Here is a 14604-nt window from a genome sequence, read left to right on the forward strand (position 1 = left end):
TTGTGAGCACTCAATCTGTAGATGATCAGGATTTTCCTCTCTTGGGAGTGTTGGAGCTTTTCCAGGTATGGGGCCATTTTATATTTTCTTTGCAGAGACTGGTATATGGCTAGCTTTTGTGACTGTTTTATTTCACTCCTCTATTTTTCCACATAGTCCTCTTTGCTCTTGGCTGTGGTGTGTTTTATCTGGACTCTTGTTATGACCTGTGGATCGGGGGTTGGAGGGAGTATAGAGCTGACCACTACTTTCAGTGCACATGGCTTTTCTTGGTCTTCATTGTGCAGCATGGCTTTGTAGTGGGGTGAGTCAGGGCTGCTGCTCTGTAGGTGGGTCCAGAAGGACAACACTCTCTTCTGTATCTCAAGCATTAATGAGAATCTACCTAGCTCAGCTCGGCAGGCATTATTTGAGGTACTCCGATGGACATGGAGAAGGTGTTTGCAGAACTCCAGGTGGAATATTTCTGTTGGGCTGGATTCCCATTTTAATTGGTCTGGGTAGGTGGCGGGGCCCCATACTTCACTTCCATACAGTAGGATTGGGGTGATGACACTGTCAAATACTTTCATCCAGACCTTTACTGGTGGTTTGAGGTGGTACAGTTCTTTCCTGATGGTATAGAACGTTCGGCATGCTCTGTAGAGCTAGAGCAAAAGCATCTTTGAATTTTGGATCCAAAGGATCCTCCTGACCCCCATTGGTCTGTTAATAGACCAAAAGGGAGACTTAGAGTCAAAATTCAAGCCTGCATGGGAGACAAGGGGTTAAAGATGCTTGGCAGAGGGGAACTCACATCATTTTTTTTTTCATTTTCCACCCTCTGAGCATAAAAAAAAGTTTAAAAATTAGGAAAAGATGCCAGGGATGCAATATTGCAGCTGTATATAGATCCCTGGTAAAAGCGTTGCGGCTCTGGAGGGGTTTCAAGGTGGTCCATACACACTGTGTATGGACCCCCTGGAAACCACGTCATGAAATTCATTGCTTTTTCTTTTCGTATATGTAAATTTACACTAACGTTAGGTTTGCTACTTTAACTGTCATTTACCGCATTTAAAGAGGCACTGAAGCGAAAAAAAAATGATGATATTATGATTTGTATGTGTAGCACAGCTAAGAAATAAAACATTAAGATCAGATACATCAGTGTAATTGTTTCCAGTACAGGAAGAGTTGAGAAACTCCAGTTGTTATCTCTATGCAAACAAGCCATTAAGCTCTCCGACTAAGTTAGTCGTGGAGAGGGCTGTTATCTGACTTTTATTATCTCAACTGTTCCTGGACTATTTACTTTTCCTCTGATAGAGGAGAGGTCATTACTTCACAGACTGCTCTGAAAGACTCATTTTGAATGCTGAGTGTTGTGTAATCTGCACATATTATAGAATGATGCAATGTTAGAAAAAACACTATATACCTGAAAATAAAAGTAGGAGAATATTTTCTTTGTTGCTAATCTTCTAGTAATTATTCATAGTACACAACCAATTCACTATATCATATTTTTTTTTTTCGCTTCAGTGTCTCTTTAAATGTATACTTTTTTCCTTTGCAACTTTATTTCCTTTTAAACTTTGTTTGAATTTTTTCCTCTTGTTCCCACTGTTCTTCGTAACATAACCCGCAAATTTGGTGTTTCTACTAGCATGTAAGGGGGCTTTGCTATTAACCACTAAAGTCGGCAGGTTTTTAATCACAAATACCGACTCGAGATCTCAAGTAACTCGTGATCATGAGTTGGGTAACGAGTGCGATCACGAGTGCATTTGTGGTCGGCATTCGAGAGCCGATCACGGATGCCGATCACGAACTCATGATTGCAAAAAACAGCTTCTGATGATCACCACTGATTGTGATTAGTGTTGGGCGAACAGTGTTCGCCACTGTTCGGGTTCTGCAGAACATCACCCTGTTCGGGTGATGTTCGAGTTCGGCCGAACACCTGACGGTGCTCGGCCAAACCGTTCGGCCACATGGCCGAACTAAGAGCGCATGACCGAACGTTCCCCGAACGTTCGGCTAGCGCTGTGATTGGCCGAACGGGTCACGTGGTTCGGGCCCGAACGCGCTCTGATTGGCCGAACGGTCACGTGGTTCGGGTAAATAAATACCCGAACCACGTCATATCTCCGCCATTTCTCTGTGGGTTTAGCTTTGGGTAGGCAGGCAGGGTAGTTCGCTCTCCAGCCACGCTAGCCAGGGTCCCCCCCAGTCATTGTGTGTCGCTGCTGGGAACAGTAGTACACCGCTCGCTCAGCCACACTATATATATATATAGCATTGTTTACTGCCACTGTGTACCTCGCTCAGCCACGCTATATATAGCATTGTGTTTTCTGACACTCTGTGTACACGGCTTAGCCTGGCTATATAGCATTGTGTGTACTGCCACTGTGCACTTCGCTCAGCCACGCTATATATAGCATTGTGTTTTCTGACACTCTGTGTACACGGCTTAGCCTGACTATATAGCATTGTGTGTACTGCCACTGTGCACCTCGCTCAGCCACGCTATATATAGCATTGTGTTTACTGCCACTCGGTGTACACCGCTCAGCCAGACTATATACCATTGTTTACTGACACTCTGTGTACACCGCTCAGCCAGACTATATACCATTGTTTACTGACACTCTGTGTACACGGCTCAGCCTGACTATATAGCATTGTGTGTACTGCCACTGTGCACCTCGCTCAGCCACGCTATATATAGCATTGTGTTTTCTGACACTCTGTGTACACGGCTTAGCCTGACTATATAGCATTGTGTGTACTGCCACTGTGCACCTCGCTCAGCCACGCTATATATAGCATTGTGTTTACTGCCACTCTGTGTACACCGCTCAGCCAGACTATATACCATTGTTTACTGACACTCTGTGTACACCGCTCAGCCAGACTATATACCATTGTTTACTGACACTCTGTGTACACGGCTCAGCCTGACTATATAGCATTGTGTGTACTGCCACTGTGTACCTCGCTCAGCCACGCTATATATAGCATTGTTTACTGACACTCTGTGTACACGGCTCAGCCAGACTATATAGCATTGTGTGTACTGCCACTCTGTGTACACGGCTCAGCCAGACTATATATCATTGTGTGTACTGCCACTCTGTGTACACCGCTCAGCCAGACTATATAGCATTGTGTGTACTGCCACTCTGTGTACACCGCTCAGCCAGACTATATAGCATTGTGTGTACTGCCACTCTGTGTACACCGCTCAGCCAGACTATATAGCATTGTGTGTACTGCCACTCTGTGTACACCGCTCAGCCAGACTATATAGCATTGTGTTTACTTCCACTCTGTGTCTGCTGGGCCTGGGAACAGTAGTACACCGCTCACCCGCCACTGTATAGCATTGTGCTCTGTGTCGCTGCTGGGAATAGTGGTACACCGCTCACCCGCCACTGTATAGCATTGTGCTCTGTGTCGCTGCTGGGAATAGTGGTACTGTATAGCATTTCTGTACTGCCACTGTACTGCTGCCAGTCAGCGTGTACTGTAAGGATAAGTGAAATGAGGAAGAAATCCGGTGAAAGAGGAAGGGGCAAGGGAAGAGGTGTTTCCCCTGACGGTTCACGTACAGGCCACAGGGGAGCACCCAAGAAAACCCACTCAATACCGCCCATGTTGTCCAGGACAACAACCCTCACAAATCCAAAAGAACAGGACCAGATAATTACTTGGATGACCTCTCAAGCGTCCAGCAGTGGGTTAAGCAGCACCAGCACATCACGCACGAGGTCCGAGTCCTCAGCCAGTTACAAGGAGCCAGTGGGCACAAAGCTGACACAACCGGCAGCGACACCACGCACACAACTGCCAGATAACCAGTCCGATGAATTACCTCAGGACACAATGGGGTATTCGCAGGAGCTATTCCCAGCCCAACAAACTTCCACCTTTCAAAGGTCAATGGAGGAACAGCCAGAAATGTTGTGCCCGGATTCACAACCATTAACTGTGGGAAATGCACCGCGCACTGAAATACAAGGCGAGTTCGAGGAGGACTCGGAAACCCAAATCCCAGAGCAAGTTGGGCAGGAGGGGTTGCAATTGCAGGAGGTCGGCCGACAAGATCTGGAAGACGACGTTGGAGTGAGCTGCGCAGAGGTTGTTCTGGGGAGCTCTACTCCACGGCGGCGGCCCCCCACAATGACATATGACGAGTTTGAGGAGATGGAAGAGGAGGGTATGGACAATGTGGACATAGACCCAGATTTTGTTTGTGAACGAGAACATCGCCGTCGTAGCAGCAGCACAGATGAGTCTGTTGAAGAACCCACTGCTGCATGAGTTCGCCTTGTGCCACAAGGTAGGCGGCGCGCAATTTCAGGCACCACCAGCATGGAAGTTCAAGTGAGAGGCAAAAGAGGAGCAAACAGAAATCGCCAGCAAGGAGGCAGGTGCTCCAAAGTCTGGGCTTTCTTTGAAGACTGCACTGAGGATGTTACCATGGCGATTTGCAAGGTGTGCAAGACCCGCCTGAGCAGGGGGAAAAGTATTAACAACCTCTCCACCACCAGCATGAGCCGCCACATGCTATCCAAACATCCCACTCTGTGGGCAAACGCGGCAGGACAGGGTACCAGCAACACTGCCTCCCTTGGGTTCACCAGACTCACCATCAGACCCGCCTCAGCAGCAGCAGTAGCCCAGCCATTGCGTGGTTCACAACATTCACAAACATCAGACGACGCTGACACTGTCACTTTCCGGAGTAGTGCTCTTGAGGTCTCCCAGTGTTCATCAAACACAACAACCAACAGCCCTTCCGTGTGCAGCGCTACGGTTCAGTTGTCTGTGTCGGAGATGTTTGAGCGCAAGAGGAAATTGCCAGCAAATGACCCCCGGACCGTGGCAGTAACAGCCAGCATAGCCAAGCTTCTGGCCTGCGAAATGCTGCCATATCGAGTGGTGGAGACAAACAGCTTCAAGGGCATGATGTCAGTGGCCATCCCACGTTACGTGGTTCCCAGCCGCTACCACTTTGCGCGCTCTGCAGTGCCTGAGTTGCATGAGCACGTGGTCAGCAAAATAACCCGAAGCTTGAAGAATGCCGTTGCCTGCAAGGTTCACCTCACCACTGACACTTGGACGAGTGCGTTCGGACAGGGTCGATACATCTCCCTTACCGCGCACTGGGTGAACCTTGTGGAGCCTGGCAGCGATTCCTCACCTGCTACGGCGCGGGTGTTGCCCACGCCGCAAACAGCTGCACCGCCGTCCCTCCCACTGGATAACAACAGCAGCACCTACCTCTCTGACTCCTTCTCCTCCAACGCATCTCAAAGCTGTACCTCATCCGGAAACGCTAACCCAGCAGCAGTAGGATCGTGGAAGCAGTGCAGCACAGCTGTTGGCATGCGTCAGCAAGCGTTGCTGAAGCTGATCTGCCTTGGGGATAAGCAGCACACAGGGGAGGAAATTTTGAAGGGAAAAAAGGAACAGACGGATTTGTGGCTGGCACCGCTGGACCTGAAACCGGGCATGGTTGTGTGTGATAATGGGAGTAATCTCATTCGCGCTTTAAGGTTGGCTAAGCTGACACACATCCCTTGCCTGGCGCACGTGATGAACCTAGTAGTTCAGCGGTTCCTGAGGACATACCCAGGCGTGGCCGATCTTCTGTTGAAGGTGCGTCGAGTGGCCAAACATTGTAGAAATTCTAGTACTGCTTCGGGGGCACTCGCCAAGATGCAGGAGCGCTTCAATCTCCCCCACCATCGCTTGCTGTGTGATGTCCCTACGCGCTGGAATTCTACGCTGCACATGCTAGCCCGCTTTTGCGAGCAGAAGAGTGCAGTGGTCCAGTACATGACGGCGCAGTACCGAGGCGCATCCGGCCAGCTGCCAAGCTTCTGTGGATCCGATTGGGCCAACATGTTGGACCTCTGCCAAGTCCTCCAAAATTTTGAGCAATCCACGTTGCTTGTGAGCAGTGACAACTCTTCAGTCAGCATTACCATACCACTGCTGTGTTTACTGAAGAGGTCGATGTTAAAAATCAAGGAAACAGCTGTCATGATGCAACTGGGGGAATCTGAAGGAGAAAACGATCAGCGTGATGGTACCAACATCAGGCCATCCGCCTCAGGGAACGCTGGCCCCAGCAGCTATGACGAAGAAGAGGAGGAGGAACAGCTGGAGTTGGAGCAGGAATTTCATGCCACCACTGACGAGGGCCAGAGCGGTGCACGTTGGACTTCCACAATTCAACGCGAATGGTCAGCAGAAGCAGACCAGGAGGAAGGTGACGACTATGATGCATCACAACAACTATCACAACGCTCACAAGAGGATGATGAGGATTCTGGTAGGACTCTGGCACACATGGCTCAATTCATGCTAGACTGCATTGAACGTGACCCACGCATTGTGCGCATTCTGGACAACACCAATTACTGGGTTTATACCCAAAACTGCTTGAAGAAAGAGTCAGACAGGTCAAAATGGAAGAATACCAGCAGGCCCTTGTGGAGACTTTAGAGAGGAGATTGACATCCTCCCCCTCCTCTAGCCAGTTGTACGCCGACAGACTGACTTCCGCAAACCCAGGATGACCAGGAGGGCAGCAAACAACGCAAGCCGCAGCTAGTGCCCAAAAGGGAATGGTATCGGCAGTGTCCTTGGAGTGGGAAAATTTTCTGACACCCATGCAGCAGCAGCCCACTGAACAGCAAGCGTGCAGATCCACCTCCAACACCGATCGCCTGGAGAAGATGGTCAAGGATTACATGTCAGATGACGTAGCTGTGTCGAACAATCCATCTGCACCCTTCAACTATTGGGTATCGAAGCTAGACACCTGGCACGAACTGGCAATGTATGCAATAGAGGTGCTGGCTTGCCCGGCAGCCAGCGTTATGTCGGAACGCTGTTTCAGTGCTGCCGGAGGCATCGTCACAGATCGGCGTATCCGCCTCTCCACAGAAAATGCAGACCGTCTGACTCAAATTAAAATGAATCAATCCTGGATTGGAAATGACTACGCAACACTCCAGGACCCTAACCAAGTAACATGACCAATGAACATCTGGGATGGTGTACAGGGCCGGATTTGTACTTACCAGTGCCCTAGGCCTGCTGTCACCAAGCGCCCCCCCCGCAACCACCACCACCAAAAAACATTCTGGCCAACTATCTGACTAGTGATCACTGGTTTGAATGGGCCCATTTCAGTTGTGCTGCTGTGCCCCTCATTGAACAAAGAATCAGTGGATGCTCTCTGTCCTCTCACGATGGAAATTTGCGCTCCTGCCCGAATGTGCACAGCAGCCGATAGTGTTCTGGGCATGCATACTTGAGAAATTACGGTGATGTATGATCGGTACTTGTCAAGAATGTATAACACTATACTGGCCTCGGTTGCTGTGCACATCTGGGCAGGAGCAGGAAATTACAGAGAGCTCAAGTGGCCAGAGCATGCGCTGCTTCTTTATCCTCTGTGCGACTGGCTGCAGTCAGAGCCACACACAGGTGACAGGGAGCGCGAGTGGCCAGAGCATGCGCTGCTTCTTTGTCCTCTGTGCGACTGGCTGCAGTCGGAGCCACAAACAGGTGTCAGGAAGCGTGAGTGGCCAGAGCATGCGCTGCTTCTTTGTCCTCTGTGCGACTGGCTGCAGTCAGAGCCACATACAGGTGACAGGGAGCGTGAGTGGCCAGAGCATGCGCTGCTTCTTTGTCCTCTGTGCGACTGGCTGCAGTCAGAGCCACACACAGGTGACAGGGAGCGCGAGTGGCCAGAGCATGCGCTGCTTCTTTGTCCTCTGTGCGACTGGCTGCAGTCGGAGCCACAAATAGGTGGCACGGCAGAGCAATGGAGAGAAGCCCATCCAAAACAGAGAACAGGTAAGTAGCAAACATCCTGTCAAGACCCGCTTTGGATGTTTGGTTGTAATTAGTGTGGACCTGAACTCAGAACTTCCTCTCTGCTCTAAAAGATATGCAACAACATAACCTTTACATAAAAACATTTTTGTTACAGCTGATACAAATCCTGCAATAAATAGACAGTGTGTCTAATTCCTACTTTCATGGAAGCAAATATATTAACATCTTGTGCTTTAAAATAAGATTATATGCTGTGGCAGTCAGGTGACACAGGGAAGATATCAAATTTGTGATTAGACACAGATGTGGAAGAATTTGAAAGGTTCTCTAAATACATACAGGGTGCATTTCTCTGTTTTCCTTCTGTCCTGTGCAAGCGTTCAGCTCCACTTTAAAGCATCTGAATGACATTTATTTATATTTGCTGAAAAATCTACGTATCTCTTTTGAATGCTGAATGTACATAATAATAACATATTGGCAGTATACAGCAACAAAGTATGAAGAAGGCTTATTAGCAGAAAGATTACTCTTTTTCTTTTAAGCCAATAAATGGTATCATCCTGATTAAAAACTCTCTGCTTTTGCTGATGGCTAAGAGGGTACAATGCTCTACTGCTACAGGAAAGCAGAAGGATGCCAATTCATACACACTAGCATAGAGGTAGTAACAGCTCAGGTGACAGTGACAGTTTAGCAATGAAAGGGAAGCACACAGCATTTTTATTCCAGGCTGCAGCAGTTCTCATAGATGGTCGGAGATGAAGGACAGAAAATGAGTCAGGAAAGAATTAACTTAAGCAGAGACGAGATCACTGGCTAGGAAGGAAAAAAAGCAATAAATTACGGCTAGATAAGAAAGTGTAATTTACAACTGCTGGGGTCAGTCAGTGTCACAGCTGTAAAAAAGAAGGCAAAGAAACTAGCAGAAATGTTTGTGAATGCCTGCATTACAACTCAGCGGAACTTAGTTTTATCTGCTTTGTAATGTAAATCCCTGGTATTTCTCACATCCACTTGTACTGTATGTCGATCATAATTGGATCATCAGGTAACAGTTATGATTGATCCTGATTGTTATAACACGTCAGGAAGTGAGAGGTGCAGGGATTGGGGAACTCTGGAATTCATCTATTAGTGCAGAGCAGGGCGCTGGATGGCTGCACTGTGGGAACAGAGGAGATGATTTACTTTGACATATGACCTCTTCTCTCTCCAAGTCCTGCCGCCCTTCTGATCTTATCTGATTTTATCGCCCTAGGCCGTGGCCTTTGTGGCCTTTGCAGAAATCCGGGCCTGATGGTGTAGCGTTTCCGGTCCCTGTTTATTGAACCTCTCATCTGTATTACATTTATGACTGCATGGCGGCAAAAAGCATTGCTGCTATATCCGCACGCTTTTTGTCCTCATGCAAGGCCTGGGTTGTTGTGTCTCAAAAAGCATGGCCTTCTCCTCCTGCGCCTCCTCCTGTTCCATCACGTCTGCTGCTGCTGGGTTAGCATTGCCGCGTGGTCCCTGTTTATTGAACCACTTATCTTTATTACATTTATGACTGCATGGCGGTACAAAGCATGCTATCCGCACGCTTCTTGTCCTCATGCAAGGCCTGGGTTGTTGTGTCTCACAAAGCGTGGCCTTCTCCTCCTGCGCCACCCTCCTCCTGTTCCATCACGTGTGCTGCTGCTGGGTTAGCGTTACCGGTCCCTTTTCCTGGAACCTCTTATATGTATTACATTTATGACTGCATGCCGACAAAAAGCATGTTACCTGTGCAAAGAAAACAGACATTTCCCGCATTTAAAAGACAGTTTTCCCTTTGAAACTTTAAAATCGATTTTCTCAAAAACTATAAGCTCTTTTACTAAATTTTTTTTCCTCTTGTACCCACTCCCAAGATGCACATACCCTGTAAATTTGGGGTATGTAGCATGTAAGGAGGCTTTACAAAGCACAAAAGTTCGGGTCCCCATTGACTTCCATTATGTTCGGAGTTCGGGTCGAACACCCGAACATCGCGGCCATGTTCGGCCTGTTCGGCCCGAACATCTAGATGTTCGCCCAACACTAATTGTGATGTAAGTTGTCCTATTTTATCTATGTTATGCATTTAAACCGTCTTGATTGTACTATTTTTGTATTGTATGTTGTATTGTACTTTTCTACAGTGACAAACTCTTAATTAGCAATAAATAAAGCTTCCAGGCATCTAGAGACATAACATTTATATTGGACTTTTCTCCTGGCAGACTCAAGAGCTGCAGCCACTAGGAAGCACTATAAAGCCAGAAGCAGCGGTAGAAAGTCTTGCTTAAGGTCTCAAAAGGATTCAAACCCAGGTCACCTGTGTCAGAGGAAGATCCCTTAACCATTACACTATCAAGGCACAGCTAACATTTAAAAAAAATAAAAATGAAATTATGAAAAGAGAAGAACTAGAGTATACAGTGCAAAGGAACAATTTTAACGTGAACCCAAAGTGAGAGTGATAAGGAGGCTGCCATGTTTATTCCTCTTAACAATACCAGTGATCTGGGTATCCTGCTGATCCTGTGTCTCTAATACTTTTAGCCACAGCCACTCAACAAGCATGCAGCAGATCAGGTGTTTCTGACAATATTGTCAGAACTGACAAGATAAGCTGCATGTTTGTTTCTTGTGCAATTCAGACACTACTGCAGCCGAACAAAACAGCAGGACTGCCAGGCAACTAGTATTGTTTACAAGGAAATAACTATGGCAGCCTCCATATCCCTGTCACTTCGGGTTCACTTTAAATATGCTAGTTGAATGACCTTCAACAGAAACCTTTTTTTTAACAACCATCCTGTACATGAGATTTTCTCAGTCTCCGGACTCCAGGTATGGAATGGAGCATAGGGAGGAGCCTTTCCTTGAAAGAAATGTCAAATGTAAGGTTGAAAAAAGAAGAAGACAAAGGGGTTTCATGTTTCATTATGGTTATTCAAAGGTAAAGAAGGTTGAGGAGCCATTTTTCCCTAAGTAACTTACGCTTCCCATGGTACATGGTGATCAAAGAAGGGCTCCCAGCATACTTGACTCTACTATGGTGTACTTCATTTAAAATGTTAATGTTCTTAGACTTAAAGGACCTCTGTCATGAAAATCTTAAATTTTAAAATACATGTAAACAAATACAAATAAGAAGTAAGTTTCTTCCAGAGTAAAATGAACCATACATTACTTTTCTCCTATGTTGCTGTCACTTACGGTTAGTAGTAGAAATCTAACTTTACCGACAGATTTTGTACTAGCTCATCTTCTCATGGGGGGTTCTCAGGGCTTTCTTTATTGTTAAAAGCACTTAGTGAATGGCAGTTGCTCCGTCCAACTGCCAAAAAAGTGTACCGGGAGCAGGGAGGCTGGCCAGCATCATTGTATAAATCTTTCTTCAGGGAATGTCTCTATAAATAATAAATGCCATGCTGAGAATCCCCCATGAAGAGATGGACTTGCCAAGTGTCACGTGGCACTTGCCAACAGTCACGTGGCACATGGCAAGTGCCAGGTGACACATGGCAAGTGCCAGGTGACACTTGGCAAGTGCCACGTGACACGTGTCAAGTGCCACGTGACACGTGCCAAGTGACCTGTGCTAAGTGCCAATTGCCACGTGCCACGTCCGGCATGCTCCTGGCACACGTTACACCTGCTGCTGCTGCATTGCCCTGCTCCTGCTGCCTGTGCAGCTCCCACCGCCAGGCCAGGGTGCCACAGGCCACACTGATCCCACCTATATTTAACCCAAAACATAATTGCTGCCTAATTTTTTGGAGGTGTCTTAGTTGAAAACGGTCATGTCCCAGTTGTGCGGTTGGACTTTGGACACAATGTGGGCTGCACGAACGCTGTCTGGATCCTAGGACTAATGTTAACTGACAGCCATTTTTTTTTTGGGGGGGGGTGATTTTAAGTCCCCACATCATCAATTAGTGTTCCGCTTTAAAAAATAATGTTGCTACATGCCTCATTTACCCTAAAAAAGTTTTTAAAGCAATTTAAAGGGCACTTCCGGTTTTTCTATCCGGATATCCGAATCCACCCGGATAGCCCGGATAATGCGTTTGAATATCCGCATGAACGTGGATATCTGAAAGTTCGAATTTGGATATCCGATCCGGATCCGGATATCTGGGTATCCGGATCCGGATCAATTCGGATTTTGAAAAGGGGTATCCTAGCAATCCTGCTGTTCAGTAACAGCTTTTACTGTAACAATATTTGTAATCTTCTACACAAAAACGCTTCAAAAAACGCTATGCATGTTTAGAAAATGTCTCTAAACATGCATAGAATCGCTCTGAAATCTGCTTCAAAAACCTCTAGCGTTTTGCAGATCTGCTAGAGGTTTTTGGTGTGCACTGGGCCATAATGCAGATATTTCCTGACTGTCATTTGAAACAGGAACCGAATACTGCTAGAAGAGAGTGCCATCCATTTTATTGTATTTTGCTATGAAGTTTCTACAGAGAGCATGCCTTTGTCGAATAAATCGCTTCAATGGATTAGACACAGGCTTGTATCTGTGTAGAAAAGCGTGGACATTATCTTGCACCAGTTGTGAATCAAATACTCATGACCAAATATCAGGACTTAACTTTTATTCCTCTAGTTCAGCTTTTCATATCTATAAAGAGCCAAATCAATGTTTAAAGAATTTTATTAATTTATGACATGTTTACAAAGAAAATGCAGGCATTTGATGTTTCTCAGTTCATTAAGAATTCTGCATCATTGTTGACAGTCCCTTTGATATGCAGATGCTATCTCACCAGAATGGCAAGCACAGATTTTGAGCAGTTGTTTCAGCTGAGGGTTTAAAAGCTTTGCAAATGGATTTTAATCTGCTTGTTATTTTTCTGTGTAAATGGGTGGCAGGGTCATCATTTAGTGCTAATTCAGTGTATGCTGACAGGAATTTCTTCAGTACTGAAGTTTCTCTGGCCAGAGTTAGGAAAACAAGTATTTAAACACTTCAGCAAAGTGCAGCTCGGTAGTGGCTATTAAAAAGCACTTATTCAGCATGACTGAACATTTCAAACCAGACTGAATTAAAAGCCATTAAAATGTAAAGTAGAAAGAAAGGTCTGCTTCAAACTATGTTGCTCCTAAATATTTAATGACTGTTTCACAAATTGAAGTATGTTTATCATATTCAATATTCAACATTAGTACTATGTTGGTTATCGGAAAATTATATGTGTGTATATGACGTCTGTGTAGCTTTATTAAAGTGACCCTGTAGTAGTGGTGCTCAAATACCCCTTTTTAAAATTCGAGTTTGGTCGAATTCGAATAGTAAATTATTCGAGGTCAGTCGAATATTCGAGTCGAATAATTTTTACTATTCGATTCGACCTCGGACTTCGAGCTCACTATTCGAGTCGGTATTCGAGCTCATTATTCGAGCTGACTATTCGAAATTGGCCTTAAATAGCTTCCAACACTTGTTTTGAGGGTGAATGATGCAAGAAACATCTTTTTTTCCAAGTAACAACAGCAAGTGATTATGTGGGGATGTTCCTTTAAAAAAAAAAGGTGAAAAGAGAAGTTATGTCCAGAATTTTGTTCAGTACTGTATATACTTCTTCTTCTTCTTCTTCTTCTTTTCTTCTTCTTCTTCTTCTTCTTCTTCTTCTTCTTCTTCTTCTTCTTCTTTATCTTCTATCTTCTTCTTCTTCTATATCTTCTTCTTCTATATCTTCTTCTTCTATATCTTCTTCTATATCTTCTTCTTCTTCTATATTGTCTTCTTCTTCTTCTTCTTCTTCTTCTTCTTCTTCTTCTTCTTCTTCTTCTTCTTCTTCTTCTTCTTCTTCTTCTTCTTCTTCTTCTTCTTCTTCTTCTTCTTCTTCTTCATCTTCTTCTTCTTCATCTTCTTCATCTTCTTCATCATCATCTTCTTCATCTTCTTCATCATCATCTTCTTCTTCTTCTTCTTCATCTTCTTCTTCTTCATCTTCTTCATCTTCTTCATCTTCTTCTTCTTCATCTTCTTCTGCATCTTCTTCATCATCTTCATCTTCTTCTTCTTCTTCTTCTTCTTCTTCTTCTTCTTCTTCTTCTTCTTCTTCTTCTTCTTCTTCTTCTTCTTCTTCTTCTTCTTCTTCTTCTTCTTCTTCTTCTTCTTCTTCTTCTTCTTCTTCTTCTTCTTCTTCTTCATCTTCTTCTTCTTCTCCTTCTTCTTCTTCTTCTTCTTCATCTTCTTCTTCTTCTTCTTCATTTTCTTCTTCTTCATCTTCTTCTTCTTCTCCTTCTTCTTCTTCTTCTTCATCTTCTTCTTCTTCATCTTCTTCTTCTTCATCTTCTTCATCTTCTTCTATATCGTCTTCTTCTTCACTTATTTCTCTTTTCAATTTTTTTTTTACAGAAATGCAGCTATTTTTGAGCGTAACAAATAGCTGGTGGCGCACGCATGTTGGAAGCGCCATTGTATGTGCTCCCTGGCAGTGGAAACACACGGACAGCAGGAGGTAAATTCAGCACCAGGAGGAGGAGGATGAGTGTGTGGCAGCAGGCAGTCAATGAGGCAGGCAGCGTGACATAATAGCCCTGGTACCTAGCGGTGATACCAGGGCTGTAAATAAACACAACAGGAGGTCCCAGACAGCGGTCGTGCAGCCCACATCGTGTCCAATACACAACTGGGACAACACAGTTTTCAACCCGGGCACCTCAGAAAAATTAAACCTTTTTTTTTTTTTTTTTATGGTTTTTTGGTTTTGTTTGTACAACCAA

The sequence above is a fragment of the Hyperolius riggenbachi genome, chromosome 6, assembly GCF_040937935.1.
Source record: "Hyperolius riggenbachi isolate aHypRig1 chromosome 6, aHypRig1.pri, whole genome shotgun sequence".
NCBI lineage: Eukaryota > Metazoa > Chordata > Amphibia > Anura > Hyperoliidae > Hyperolius > Hyperolius riggenbachi.